This window comes from Dasypus novemcinctus, chromosome 13 (genome assembly GCF_030445035.2).
Source record: "Dasypus novemcinctus isolate mDasNov1 chromosome 13, mDasNov1.1.hap2, whole genome shotgun sequence".
Taxonomy (NCBI): domain Eukaryota; kingdom Metazoa; phylum Chordata; class Mammalia; order Cingulata; family Dasypodidae; genus Dasypus; species Dasypus novemcinctus.
In genome coordinates this window covers 62,698,397-62,713,493 of record NC_080685.1, presented here as the reverse complement: position 1 = coordinate 62,713,493, position 15,097 = coordinate 62,698,397, and the positions used below count along the sequence as shown (strand labels likewise).

Below are 15,097 nucleotides of genomic sequence, written 5' to 3'. Positions count from 1 at the left end.
CACCATGGGGTAAAATCCCAAGTAGTGAGAGTGGGGGTGGACCCACATCCTGGGGAGGACTAATGCCACCAAGTAGAGGGAACTGTATCCCTCAAGAGAAAGGGTGGCTCCCAGGGCATTGGGGCAGTTGAGCAAGTTAGGCCCTGAACACTATTCCATCTATTTCTGGAAGTGGCTCCTCAGGAAACGAAGGTTGGCTGTCACTGTGGGCACCAAAGTGGAAGGGAAAGTGGACGTTAAATGTGTGGAACTAAAGTAAAAGGGGGGCAAGAGAGGAGTTTTTTGAGAGTACACAAGGATGGATATAAAACATGTAATATTACACCATAACATATAGGAGATGACAGACTGATAATGTAAACCATAATGTAAAACATAGGATAACTAAAAATGTAAAGAACTGTGTATCCTAAAGTATGCACCATAATGTAAGCACAGATATTACCTTGTTAGAAAGCTAATATCTCAGACTCTGTACATCACCTTAAGTAAATATGATGTGAAAAGGGTGTAAGAGTATCGCTGTGGAAGGAAAAAGGTTTTGTGGTGGATGTATGGGAGTGCTGTATATTATATATATGCATTGCTGTGGTCTAGGACTCCTGTGAAGAAATGCTGAATAATTAGGGGGGGGAAAAAAAAAAAAAAAAAAAGGATAGGATGTGGAATTTTTTCAAGTCAACATTCTTTATCTAAGTTCTTTATCTAACTTTATCCAAGTTCTTTATCCATCCTTTAAACCCATCGCTATATATCATTCCCTAGTAAGGGACCATGACATTATATTGGGCTTCAAATTTCGGGGAGTTCTGGACCACAGAGTGTTTCAACAATGGCAATGGAGGGATACTGGTATGGGATACCAATGACAGGTGATATATGGCTGACAGGGAGCTGTACAGAACATATGTCCAGGGGGCATGGTAATGATTGGATATACTCATAGTGGCAACAATTAAAAACCACAGCAGGGGGGGTACTGGGTTCCTGGCCAGTGGTGCTCTGCTGCGGTCCCTAGGGGAGCAGCGACAGTCTCCCAGGTACAGCGGCGGGGACCTGGAGGGAGTGAGGGTTCAACAGTGAGCCCCTGATGCTAATGACTATGCTTGTGAGCTGATAAACCTAAAATAAGAACAAGGCCTAGAGCAACATTGTGCCTGGGAATTTCCTCCTGTCAGCCTTCATGTTACTCAAATGTGGCCAGTCTCGAAGCCAAACTCAGCATGTAAATGCAATGCCTTCCCTCCAGCGTGGGACATGACACCCGGGGACGAGCCTCCCTGGCAACGAGGGACCACTATCAAATACCAACTGATGATGCAACTGGAAAAGGACCTTATACGGAAGGTTCAATGCAGATCAGCAGAATATCCATGTCTACATAAAATAACATGACTTTAAAATGCTGTTTGACCTAAAGTAAGGGGGAAATGGAAAGGAGAAATGAGTTTATATGGCTACGAGTTTCTAAAAAAGAGTCTGGAGGCTGGCAGAAGGATTGCCCTCATGCACAACTGAGCAGAGTCAGAGAGACAGATAAAGCAGATACAACCCCCAGATATTGGTTCCTTTGAAGGCTAAAGAGACCCATGAGAGTTATGGCCATGGCCGATGGGGTTAACTACCAGGGCAGATGGCCCCTCTTTGGAAATGGTGTTTATGTGTGATGAATCTGGACTCAGATGGGATCTCCCTTCATAAGACTTTCATGCTAATGTGCTGGAGGTGCAGTTAACGTTGGGATTTAAGATATATTTAGGGGATTTGAATCTCTGGACTGACAATGTGATAGCCAGGTCCTGAGCCTCAACAGACTCCAGCACCTACAATCTGATTTATTGGACTTACCACACTCAGCTAAGATGGAGTTGAAGAAGGACAATCACCACACCATGGAGCCTAGAGTGATTACAACTGAAAATGGGAGGATTGCATCCAGCATCCATGTGGAATTTGAGCCTCCTCTTGACATAGAGGTGCAATGGACACAACCAATCCAATGTCCACATAGAAGAGGTGGTATTGGATTGAGAAAAGTGGACATGGTGGACGATGGGTATGGGGAAAGGCAGGAAGAGATGAGAGGTGGAGGTGTCTTTGGGACATGGAGCTGCCCTGGATGGTGCTTCAGAGGCAATCACCGGACATTGTAAATCCTCACAGGGCCCACTGGATGGAATGGAGGAGAGTATGGGCCATGATGTGGACCATTGACTATGAGGTGCAGAGGTGCCCAAAGATGTACTTACCAAATCCAATGGATGTGTCATGATGATGGGAACGAGTGTTGTTGGGGGGGGAGAGGGGGGATGGGGGAGCGGGGTTGAATGGGACCTCACATATATATTTTTGATGTAATATTATTACAAAGTCAATAAAAAAAAAGGTACTGTATTTCTTTGGTTAAATTGATTCTTAAATACTTGTCTTTTTGTTGCTATTGTAAATGGATTTTTTTTCCTGATTTCGTCCTCAGATTGTTCAGTGCTAGTGTATAAAAACATTACAGATTTTTGCATGTTGATCTTGTACCCTGCCACTTTGCTGAACTCATTTATTAGCTCAAGTAGCTTTGTTGTAGATATTTCAGAATTTTCTAAGTACAGAATCATGTTATCTGCAAATAGTAAGAGTTTTACTCCCTCTTTTCCTATTTGGATGCCTTTAATTTTTTTTTTCTTATCTAATTGTTCTAGCTAAAATTTCTACTACAATAGTGGGCATCCTTGTCTTGTTCCCAGTCTTAGAGGGAAAGCTTTCACATTTCCCCATTGAGTAGGATGTTGGCTGTGGGTGTTTCATAAATGCCTTTTATCATATTGAGGAATTTTTCTTCTATTCCTATCTTTTGAAGAGTTTTTATTGAGAAAGAATGCTGGGGAAAGTGGATATGGCTCAAGTGATATAGCTTCTGCCTACCATATGGAAAGAACTGGATTCAATCCCTGGGACCTTCTGGTAAAAAAGAAGAAGAGAAAACATGCCTGTGCAGCAAGCCAGTGTCCACACAAGTGCCCGCATGGTGAGCCAGTGCCCACATGAGTACCTGCATGAGCACTCGCGTGGTGAGCCAGTGCTCTGCATAAGTGCAGCAAGATGCAGCAAGATGATGATACACTAAAAGAGAGACAAGGGAAGAGTCAAGGTGAAGTGCAGCAGAAATGAGGAACTGAGGTGGTGCAATTGACAGGGAACCTCTCTCCCCATCAGAGTTGTCCAGGATCGAATCCCAGTGAATTCTAGAGGAGAGAAAACGAGAAGAGAAGACAACACAGATAACAAAAACAACAGGGCAGGAAAAGGGGAAGGGGGAAATAAATAAATAAATAAATAAATAAATAAATAAATAAATAAATAAATAAATCTTTTAAAAAAGAATGCTGGATTTTATCAAATGCCTTTTCTGAGATAATGGTTTGGTTTTTTTCCTTCAACTTGTTACTGTGGTGTATTACATTGATTGATTTTTTTATGTTGGATCAGCCTTGGACACCAGGAATCAATTCCACTTGGCCATGATGTTTAAGTCTTTTGATATGCTCTTGGATTCTATTTGCAAGTATTTTGTGGAGAATTTTTGCATCTATGTCACTTAGAGAAATTTGTCTCTAATTTTTTTTTTGTAGTGTCTTTTTCTGGCTTTGGTATTAGCGTGATGTTGGCTGCATAAAATGTGTTGGATAATTTTCCCTCCTCTTCAATTTTTTTGAAAAGTTTAAACAGCATTGATGTTAATTCTTTTTGAAATCCTTGGTACAATTCACCAGTGAAGCCACCTGGTCCTGGACTTTTCTTTGTTGGAAGATTTTTGATGATGGATTCAACTGTGCACTTCTAGGAATTTGTCCATTTCATCTAGGTTGTCTAGTTTGTTGGCATACAGTTTCTCTTATTATCCACTTATGATCCTTTTTATTTCTGTTGGGTCAGTTATAACATTCCCCTTTTCATTTCTGATTGTATTTATTTGCGTCTTCTCTCTCTTTTTCTTTGTTAGTCTAGCTAGGGGTTTGCCAATTTTATTGATCTTCTCAAAGAACCAGTCTTTGATGTTGTTGATTTTCTCTTTTACTCTTTTGTTCTCAATTTCATTTATTTCTGCTCTAATCTATTATTTTTTTCCTTCTGCTTGCTTTGGGATTAGTTTTCTGTTCTTTTTCTAGCTTCTCTTTTTGCTCAGTTAAACCTTTGTTTAGCTCTTTATTCTTTTTTAATATAGGACTTAGGGCTATAAATTTCTCTCCCAAGACAGCTTTTGTTGTATCCCATAAGTTTTGATAAGTTGTGTGTTCATTTACATTTGTGTCAATATAGTTACCAATTTCACTTGCCATTTCTTCTTTGACACTCTGACTATTTAGGAGTGTGTTGTTTAGCCTCCACACATTTGTGAATTTACCTTTTCACTGTCTGTTATTGATTTCCAGTTTGATTCTATTATGATCTGACAAGGTACTTTTTATAATTTCAATCTTTTTATATTTATTTAGAGCTGCACTGTGCACTAATATGTGATCTATCATGGAGAAAGATCCATGGGCACTTGAGAAGAATGTATAACCTACTGAGTTTGGATGTAACATTCTGAATATGTCTGTAAGGTCTAACTCATGTATCATATATTGTTCAAATTCTCTGTTTCCTTGTAGATCTTTTGTCTAATTATTCTAGCTAATGATATGAGTTGTGTGTTGAAGTCTCAAATGGTTATTATAGAGATTTCTATTTCTCCCTTCAGTTTTCCCAGAGTTTGTCTCATGTATTTTGGGGCACCCTGGTTAGGTACATAGATATTTATGACTGTTATATCTTCCTGGTGGATTGTCCCTTTTATTAATATATAATGGCCTTCTGAATCTCATAACATTTTTGCATTTAAAGTCTGTTTTGTCTGATATTAGTATAGTTACCCCTGCTCTTTTTTTTTTAGTTACTATTTGTGTGGAATATCTTTTTCCAACCTTTCACTTTCAGCCAGTTTGTATCCCTGGGTCTAAGGAGAGTCTCTTGTAAGCAGCATATGGATGGCTCATGTTTTTATTCTTTATTTTTTTTAAAGATTTATTTTTATTTATTTCTCTCCCATCCCCTTCCCCTACCCCCCCACCCCCGTTGCCTGTTCTCTGTGTCCATTTGCTGCATCTTCTTTTTTGTCCACTTCTGTTGTTGTCAGCGGCATGGGAATCTTTGTTTCTTTTTATTGGATCATCTTGTGTCAGCTCTGTGTGTGTGTAAAGCCATTCCTGGGCAGACTGCCCTTTCTTTCGTGCTGGGTGGCTCTCCTTATGGGTGCACTCCTTGCACGTGGGGCTCCCCTACCTGGGGACACCCCTATGTGGCAGGGCACTCCTTGCGCGCATCAGCACTGCACATGGGCCAGCTCCACATGGGTCAAGGAGGCCCAGGGTTTGAACCATGGACCTCCCATGTGGTAGATGGACACCCTAACCACTGGGCCAAGTCCGCTTCCCATCATGTTTTTTAAATCATTCTGTCAGCCTTTATCTTTTGATTGGGGAGTTTAATCCATTCATATTCAATGATATTACTTTCAATGCATTATTTACTTTCACCATTTTATTCTTTGGTTTTCATAAGTCATATCTTATTTTTTGTCTGTCTTTTTACTCTTTTGGTTATCCTTTCTGCTATTCTTTCTTCTATACTGTCCTCCAAGCCTTTCTCTCCTCTCCTCTTCTTTCAGGCTCTGAAGTTTCATTTAATATTTCCTGCCGAGTTGGATTCTTTTTTATAATCTCTCTTAGTTTCTCTTTGTTTGTGAATATTTTATGCTCACCTTCATATCTGAAGGACAAATTTTTTTCTGGATAAAGAATTCTTAGCTGGCAGTTTTTCTCTTTCAGTATCCTAATTGTATCACACCACTGTCTTCTCACTTCCATTTATTATGAGAAATCCACAAACTAAGTCTTACTGGCCATCCCTTGTGTGTGGCAGTTTGCTTCTTCCTTGCTACTCTCAGACTTTTCTCTTTATCTTTGACATTTAACATTCTGCGTAGTATGTGTCTTGGAGTAGGTCTATCCAGATTTATTCTGATTGGGGTACTGTGTGCTTCTTGGACATGTAAGTTCATTTCTTTCATGTGAGTTGGGAAATTTTTAGTTATTATTTCCTCAAATAATTTTTCTTCCCCTTTTCCCTTCTCTTCTCCTTGTGGAACTCCCATGACATGCATGTTGGTGCATTTTGTGTTGTTATTCAACTGTCTGTACCCCTGCTCAGTTTTTTCCATTCTTTTTTCTCTGTGTTCTTTTCTCTTTTAATTTTAACTGTTCTGTCTTTAGTGTCACTTATTTTTTTTCCTATCATTTTGAGTCTGCTGTTGTATTCCTCTAGTGTGTTTTTCATCTCATCTACTGTGTTTTCATTCCCATGAGCTCTATACTTTTCTAGTCAGAATTTCAAAATCTTCTTTGTTCTTGCACAATGTCTTCTTGATGTCATTTATCTCTCTAGGCATATTGTTTTTCATCTCATTAATTTGATTTTGGAAATTGTGTGCATCTTGTTAATTAGTTCTCTCAAATCCTGCATCTCTTCTGGGGCTTTGATATAGTCCTATTCTTGAGCCATATCTTCCATTTTCTTAATATGGCTCATAATTTTTGCTGATGTCTAGGGATCTGATTAGGATAGTAGTTGACCCAGGTGCTTAATTTCTTTCTCTTTCATAAGAATTTAGTGGCAGGAGGCTGTGTGTTACTGCTGCTCTTTGATTCTTCATTCAACAGTTTTGCTGTCGTCATGATTCCCCTCTTTTGTCCCTTTCTCTTCTAGGCAGTGTCTAACCTTTACCTAATGTCCTAAACCCTAGAAGATCAGGCCATTTCAGCCAGTCCTCTAGCTATTCTTTCTAGCCTACCATCTTCCCAGAAGTCTTTTTTTCATGTTTTCCTGATTTCCTTTTCTTCCTTTTCCACATTTTCTTTTGACTCTTTGAGTATATTTAGAACACTTTTTGGAATACTTTTTCTGAATATCCTAATTCTTGTTTTCCTTGTTTATGGTTTCCAATACTTTTTCTTGCTACTTTGCATGGGCCATCATTTTCTGTTCTTTGTTGTACACTGGATATTTTAACACTTTAATGTGTTATCGCTGGAATTTTAGTCACTGAGTTGTCCCTTAAGCTTGTATCCAGTTATTGTTAGATTGAGAGATTTCTTTGGATGCCAGCAGCTAAAAACAAAACAAGACAAAGCAACTCTCCAAGTCTTTGCAGATTGGCTTATGCAAGTGTCTCTGTAGAGCTTAACCATCATAAATATAGGTCAAAGTAATAGCCCACAAAAGTGGAGGGTCTTCCTTGTCTTTTATGAGAATGCATTTTGTCCTGGCATGTTCATACAGCTTTAGGTATTCTTCCATTTACATGGATGTAAAAGTTCCTTTTTCCCATAGGAAAGTCTTTCCTCTTAGTCACAATTGCTAAATTTTGTGCCTTAAAGCTGGTGATTTTTTTCCCTACACGTGTTTTGATTGCATTCTTACAGTATATTAGCTGCTCTGCAGGCTGTTTCCACATTTGAACAAGCTTGAGATGAGTGTCCTGGTTCAGTCTTTCAGAAGGTAACCAGACAGACTGGCACAAACATACATGCACCCTACTATGTACACAAAGATTACTCTGCTCCCTCTGAAACCAGGACTAGTTACCTTACTGGGGGTGTGGGTTGGCTCTGCACTGAGTTGGGGAGAAGATGGGGAAAGGGCCAACAATGGTATCACGAGGTTTACCTATCTTTTTAAAGTCACCTTTTTCTTGATTCAATACTTATTCACTTACTATAACTCTTTAACTGTTTTCTTGAGTTCTGTGAAAGATGGTTCTGCCTTTTTTTATTGTTGTTTGGAACTTCTGTAGGGGACAGAACCCTGGACCACCTCACGCCACCATCCTGGTGATATCATTTTCCCCTCCAGTCTATTTTAAAAAGCTGTTTCTCTAAATTTTCCTTTCTCCCACAGGGAGGCAGCAGCATCATTTTACCCTCTGAAATGGGAATCTTTTAAACCATCAAACAAACAAATGAACAAGTTTGACTCTGATTGGCTGAGAAAATGTGGCCTGGTATCTTAACCAGTCAGTCCTAAAGCTCAAGACAGAGACCTCTGGAACAAACAACTATGACCACCATCTATCCCTGAAGGAGCTGCCCCATACACCAATAAAAACAACATTCTGTGAAGCATCTTTATGTGAGATTGATTGTGCAAGCAGTAATTGGAAAGTCTGAAGATTACAGAAGTCTATATTGGGGAAAGAAGGTTTAAAGAAGGTTGTCTTTTCTCATTGAGTTTTTCTTTTGGTAACCTTGGGTCCCTAGGGAGTTTCCACAGAAAGTCAGTTCAGGGTATGCTGGTCTCTTTCATGATGAGACTTGCTGTTTATTTCATGATGGTTGCAATATAGTGGTACTATATTGTGCTTATGCCAGCAACTTAAAGCCTCTTAGAAAACTAGAAACACAATGTCCCAGCAAGCAGGCAAACTATGCCCCCAGCATGTTTTTCTCAAGGACTGGGTTTTCCAGAATCACCTCTAAGAAGTGACCATGAAACCCAAGGCAAGTTATTTAGTTTTATCATCCTTGTCTGTGTGTTTATTGTACACTGCCTGGATATCTCAGGCTTGCCTGGAAATGATTCATCAATCAGTTTGGCAGAAATTCTCAAAGCTTATTACATCAGAGAAGTTCAGGTTATTTCTGAGTCTTAATAGGGGAAAAGAAAGGCCAGGGACATGGTCAACCTCACTCAGGCATGCATCTTCTGTCAAAATAAAGGCTTGGGGAAAGCAGATGTAGCTCAAGAGATTGGGCTTGATATGGGAAGTCCAGGGTTCGATTCCTGGGGCCTCTTAGTAAAGGCAAGCTAGCCTATGTGGCAAGCTGGCCTGAGCAGAGAGCTGGCCCACACAGAGTGCTGGCCTATATGGCAAGCTGGCCCACATGGCAAGCTGGTTTGCTCAGCAAGCTGGCCTGCACAGCATGCTAGCCCACACAGGAGTGCTGGCCTGCACGGCAAGCTGTTCCAAGAGAAGAGCTGGTGCAGTAAGATGACACAACAAAAAGAGATACAGAGGAAAGAGAATAAAAGACACAGTAGACCAGGGAGCTAAGATGACGCAAGAGATTGAGCAACTCTCTCCCACTCTGGAAGGTCCCAGGATGGGTTCCTGATGCCACCTAAAGAGAAAACAAACAACAGAGAAGAATGTACAGTGAATGGACACAGAGAGCAGACAATGCAGGGTGGGGGGAGGGTGTGTGTGTGTAGAAATAAATAAATCTTTTTAAAAAATAAAATATATTCTCAGAATGGCTTCCTGATTATAAGCTTTTTAAGAAAGGATTTGCTTTGTAAGGTGACTGGTGCAGTCCAAGATTAGAAGATAAAACAGAGGTGTAGGGGGTGGGGGTCATGCACTATTTTTGAAGGAAAGTCTTCTTTCCCTTCTTTGAACTTTGCTGAAGTACCTCCAGAGTTTTCAAAGGAAAAACCGTCACTATTCCTTCAACAGGCACTTATTGAGCTTGAACTCTTTTTGAGGCTTAGGATAATAAGGAGAATAAGACTTTGAGGTTTCGCTTTGGCCATCACCACTGCCGCAAATGGTTTCGACCTCCTACTGAGGGACACAGTCAAAGAACAGTCCTTCAGCTTTCTGTGACACATCCATGAAAATAAATTCCAAAAAGAAAATATCCATTACTTGAAAAATTAAAAAATATATATTAAAACAAAAGCGTAACTATTGTACTCATTTCTAGGCACTTCTATTACAGTGAAAGAGTTACAGGAATAAATTACAAAATAGATGATTGCAATATAGATAATTGTCACTCCTATAACACAGGTTTTTAAAAATGGCTTTGTGAATGCAGAAGAAGGAATTATTGAGGAGGAGTAAAACTCTTTTCCAGCAGAGAATTTGCCATACCAATGGTTATGAAGGCATGTCGCAACCACTTACCATGAGGACAGTGGCCTTGGCTTTAGGCAAAACCAATTACTCATCTATTGAACAAATACTAATTGAGCACCCACCAAATGTTGTTAGACTCTTGGGAAATGTCTGTGAATTAAAAGAAAGATCCCTTTCCTTACACTCTAGCAAAGAAAACAGGTAATGACTAATAAAAGAAATTCTTCTTTAGTAAAAGGCAAAATTTAATTGTTCTTTTTTTGTTGGTGGTGGTATTTTAGAGCTGCTAAAAATCATAAGACATTATATATCTTGGTCTTGAAGTCTTACTAAAATAATAGTATCAAATAGTATGGTAGAATAATGATTATTCCAGTATACATCTTGAAGGTGGTGTTAAAGTCATTGTGGAGGTAAGTGGACTTGGCCCAGTGGTTAGGGCGTCCACCTACCACATGGGAGGTCTGCAGTTCAAACTCCAGGCCTCCTTGATCCGTGTGGAGCTGACCCATGCACAGTGCTGATGCACGCAAGGAGTGCCGTGCCACGCAGGGGTGTCCCCCACGTAGGGGAGCCCCACGCTCAAGGAACGTGCCCCATAAGGAGAGCTGCCCAGCGCGAAATAAAGTGCAGCCTGCCCAAGAATGGCGCTGCACACACGGAGAGCTGACACAACAAGATGATGCAACAAGAAGAAACACAGATTCCTGGTGCCACTGATAAGGATAGAAGCGGTCACAGAAGAACACACAGTGAATGGACAGAGAGCAGACAACTCGGGGGGGGGGGACAAATAAAAAATAAATCTTTAAAAAACAATAATAAAGTCATTGTGGGCCAGTGGTGTGCTAGTAAATGCTTAACAACTGATGCTCTGTCTTTCACACACACACACACACAAGTCCTGATTTGTATCATTCACCAAATTCTGTGGTACAAATACTTTCAACCATAGCCATTTCAAGCTGCCAATAAGATACCACTGTACGTGGAATTGGGAACAGAAGTACACAATGGCTCTCAAAGGCCAATGCAACTGGCTCCAGCATACCACTGATTGTGGGCCCAAGAATAATAAAATATTCCAGCTGGAAGGGAACTTGGCAGTCCCATGGTCAAATGTTTCTTGTCTGTTGTGTATGGCAACCAATTCTATGAGAGGTGTCACAGGTCAATTTCTACAAATAATGTATTTCCTTAAAGAACTTCAGTGATTCAACAAACACTTTTTGGGTAAAAATAAACAGTAAATTGAGCATACACAAAATATATTTTATTTACTGACAAGAGCCAAATATATCTGTCTTCACACTCAGCACTTGAAGATTCTTCTTGATTTCTTTTGGTCATGGGCATCGAGCTTCATAAGGAGGAGCTGCTGTGTTTAGGCAAACTGTACTTTCTCATATTTACTAATGACCTTCAATTTGAAGCATATGAAAGAATGCTTGGATTTGTCTTCACTTCCTTTTGGATTAAGCAGATATTTTCTTTTCTCCATAGTTAAATTATAGATGGAGGATTGTTAAATAGTTCCTCCTGAAAGTCAGCCAGAGGATTTTGTCAGACATGTTTGGAGTCTAAGACATGGTCCTTCCGGATGCATGAGGCAGTTATACCAAATTCTCCCACCTAGAATTTTTCATGCCTCTAATTTCATTGTACATGCCTCAAAATCAAACCAAAACAAAACAAAAAACAACAACAAAGAAAACCTTCTTAGGTTCTGAAGGACACTCAACTGAAAGCAGGAGGATTGCATCCAGTATCCATGTGGAATCTAAGCCCCCTCTTCACATAGATGTGGAATGGACACAACCAAGCCAAGGTCCACAGGAAGGAAGAATACTGTAAGGATTAGAGTGGACTTAATGATATTCCTTTCATGAACTATTGTAGTTAATAATCGAGAAAATGTGGCATTGGTGTGGAAAAAGTGGCCATGGTAGCTGCTGGGTACGGGGAATGGGAGGAAGAGATGAGATGTGGAGGCATTTTTGGGACTTGGAGTTTTCCTGAGTAGTGCTGCAGGGACAATTGCCAAACATTGTATGTCCTCCCATGGCCCACTGGATGGAACGTGGAAGAGTGTGGGCTATGGTGTGGACCACAGGCCATGGGGTGCAGTGATGCCCAGAGATGTACTCACCAGATGCAATGGATGTGTCATGATGATGGGGGAGAGTGTTACTGTGGGGGGAGTGGTGGGGTGGGGGCGGTGGGGGTGAATGGGGACCTCATATTTTTTGAATGTAATATTTTTTTAAAAAATGAATAAATAAATTTTAAAAACTGTAAAAAAAAAAATTTGGAAGAGTGATCACCCTGCTGACAATTTAGTGAAATTCTTAATCTTAATCTTCATCCCTGTAGGTATGAACCCATTGTAACTAGGACCTCTTGAAGATGTTATTATAAGTAAGGTGTGGCTCAGACGAATGACGGTGGGCCTTAATCTGTTTAAGGAAGTCCTTTATTAACAGAAGAAATTCAGATGTAGGGAAGAGAAAGCCTGGGCAGGAGCTGGAAGTTAACAGAGCTCAGATGAGAAAGGAGAGACCATCATTATGTTACTTGAGGCAACAATGCATGTCAAGGAACCCCAAGGATTTCAGCAAGCCAGTACCACAGTGCTACTGATCCCAGGAGGAAGCAAGTCTTCTAGCTTCCAATACCATGAGACGATAAATTCCTGTTGTTTAACCCAACCCATAGTGTGATATTTGTCATAGTTCCCTGGCAGCGAAACACATACTCAGTCCATTTCATAGATAGGAAACTGAAGTTTATGGTGTGTGATTACCTAATTCACACAGGTATTACCAGTCCTGGAACTCTAATTCATACCTGGAGAGAATCTGAACTTTCACACACACTTGCCTGACTTCTCACTTCTCTAATATACCACCTTATTCCTCTGTGGAAATGTTATTTCTCTCAGGTCAAAATACATTATCCACATGAAGTTTGGGCTCTTTCCTCAGGCTCCTATCTAGTTAGGAAGGGATAAATCGAGTATTTCTCTTCTCTTCCCTTTAAGGTCAGAAATTTTTAGCACTATTTACATCTCCAGTGTAAATCTCCAGGAGATTTACATCTCCTGGGTCACTTTCATGATGACAGTGTAAATCTCCAGGAGATTTACATCTCCTGGGTCACTTTCATGATGAGCAAAGGCAATTGATTAATCAATGCTTGGAACAAAATGAAGAAAATGCACTGCAGACTTCCTTGGGAGTTATTAGCTCTAGATATTGTAGGAATGAATGAGCAGAGAAACTGACCTCTGTGCAGTTTTGACCCTGAAAAGCAGCCACTAACCCACATAAGCACACACATAGACACTGGGAAATATAGACCCCTACACAGAGCTACCTGCATCCATGTTCAGCTGAGGAAAGATTGTCATGGATTTTCTCAGTGGGCTTTTGGGAGCTGCAGAAGTTACAGGGACAAGTTTCTAATTGGTGGTCACTCTTACCAGGTGACATTCTGGTTCACTCACAGAGTAACATGATTTTCAGGCTAGTTTCTTAACTTCTGAGTGCTTCAATATTTATTTCACTAAAGAATCTGTATTGTTTGGGTGCTAAACTGGCAGTGTTCAAATTATGACTCTACCGTTTACTAGCTGTGTGATTTGGAGCAAGTTGCTTAATTTATTTGTGTCTGATTTCCTCATCTGTAAAAAGTATTTTTCAAGGACACTGTCCTCATGAGAATTTAATGAATCAATACATATAAAACTCATGAGTGCTGCTTTGCATATAGTAAATGCTCAATAAATGTTATCTTTGGTAATGGAGCAATCATATATATGTCTTATTTCTACTTTAGCTCTAGTGAAAAAGCTATTACAAAAAAATTATTAATTCCCTTCCTTAGAAATGTATTTACATCCCCTTACTCTAAAAAAAAATGGTATTATGTTAAAATAAGGCTTCCCATAGGAGATTACTCAATCCTTTTTAAAATTTTTATGTCCTGATCTGATATTTTGGGGTGAAATGGGGAGAATGAGTCACTAACTGGCACGTATGGAGGGAGAGCTAATATCTTCACTAACTTTGTCTTAAACACATTGTGAAGCAAGTTGTTATATGGTATGTCGTGGGAACACAGGCTCAAGCACAACAGAAATTTCCAGCAAATGACTGCTTTATTACTTACACAGAGTAAAGTGTCCAAAAGAGCAGGTGAAGAGATCCCATCATGACCCATCTCCTGGCGAGGTCACTGCTCAATAACTGCTGATTTTTTTTTTTGTCTTTATTTTTCTAATGTTACATTAAAAAAATATGAGGTTCCCCCCCCCCCATTGTTTGTACTTGCTGTCTGTTCTCTGTGTGCTCTCTGTGTCTGTTTGTCTTCTCTCTAGGGGGCACCAGGAAACAAATCTGGGACCTCCCAGGTGGGAGAGAGGTGCTCAATCACTTGAGCTACTTCCTCTCCCTGTTTTGTTGTATCTCTCACTGTGTTTCCTCTTTTTGTCTCCTTGTTGCATCATCTTGTTGCATCATTTTGTTGCATCAGGTCTCCATGCCAGTCCATTGCTCCTGCTCGTCTTCTCCAGGGGGTACCGGGAACCAAACCCGGGACCTCCCATGTGGTAGGTGGGAGCTCAATCACTTGAGCCACAACTGCTTCCCTGATTGGTTTTACAAATAAAGAAACTAGAGCTCAGAGGTTAAATATCTTGTCCAAGATCAACCAGCTGGTGAGCTGAAACAGAGGGTGGTAACTAGTATTTCTCACATACCCATCTGGAGCCTAGACTGGGGATGGCACGAGGTAACAGACAGGACTAGCAACAGGCAAGGGCTGTCTCCAAGGTCCCTTAGGGCAACCCATACAAGCAACAGGCTGCGTACACTACCAAGAAGGTTGCTGTCCGCAGCCACTGCACACCAGGCCCTAGTACTTGAAATGTATCTTCTAGTAATTAATAATCCTCTCCTATAGGCTATCTCAGGGTTCAAATGGAAGGAGAACCACTATGAGCTATGGGATAAGGGACTTGTTAGAGGAATTAGGCCTTATAGAATTATGGGAGGAGCTGAGAAAGTGGAGGTCTGGGTGGAGAGATGGAGAATCAGAGAAGGAGCCAGTAACACAGCCAAGCAAGTCTCACTGCCAAAGTGGAGC

At 40.5% G+C, this 15,097-nt stretch overlaps 1 pseudogene; it reads right to left on the bottom strand.

The window, feature by feature from the left end:
• Positions 1-14,771: 14,771 nt before the first annotated feature.
• Positions 14,772-14,884, bottom strand: LOC111766714 (small nucleolar RNA SNORA70; annotated as a pseudogene).
• Positions 14,885-15,097: the final 213 nt, after the last annotated feature.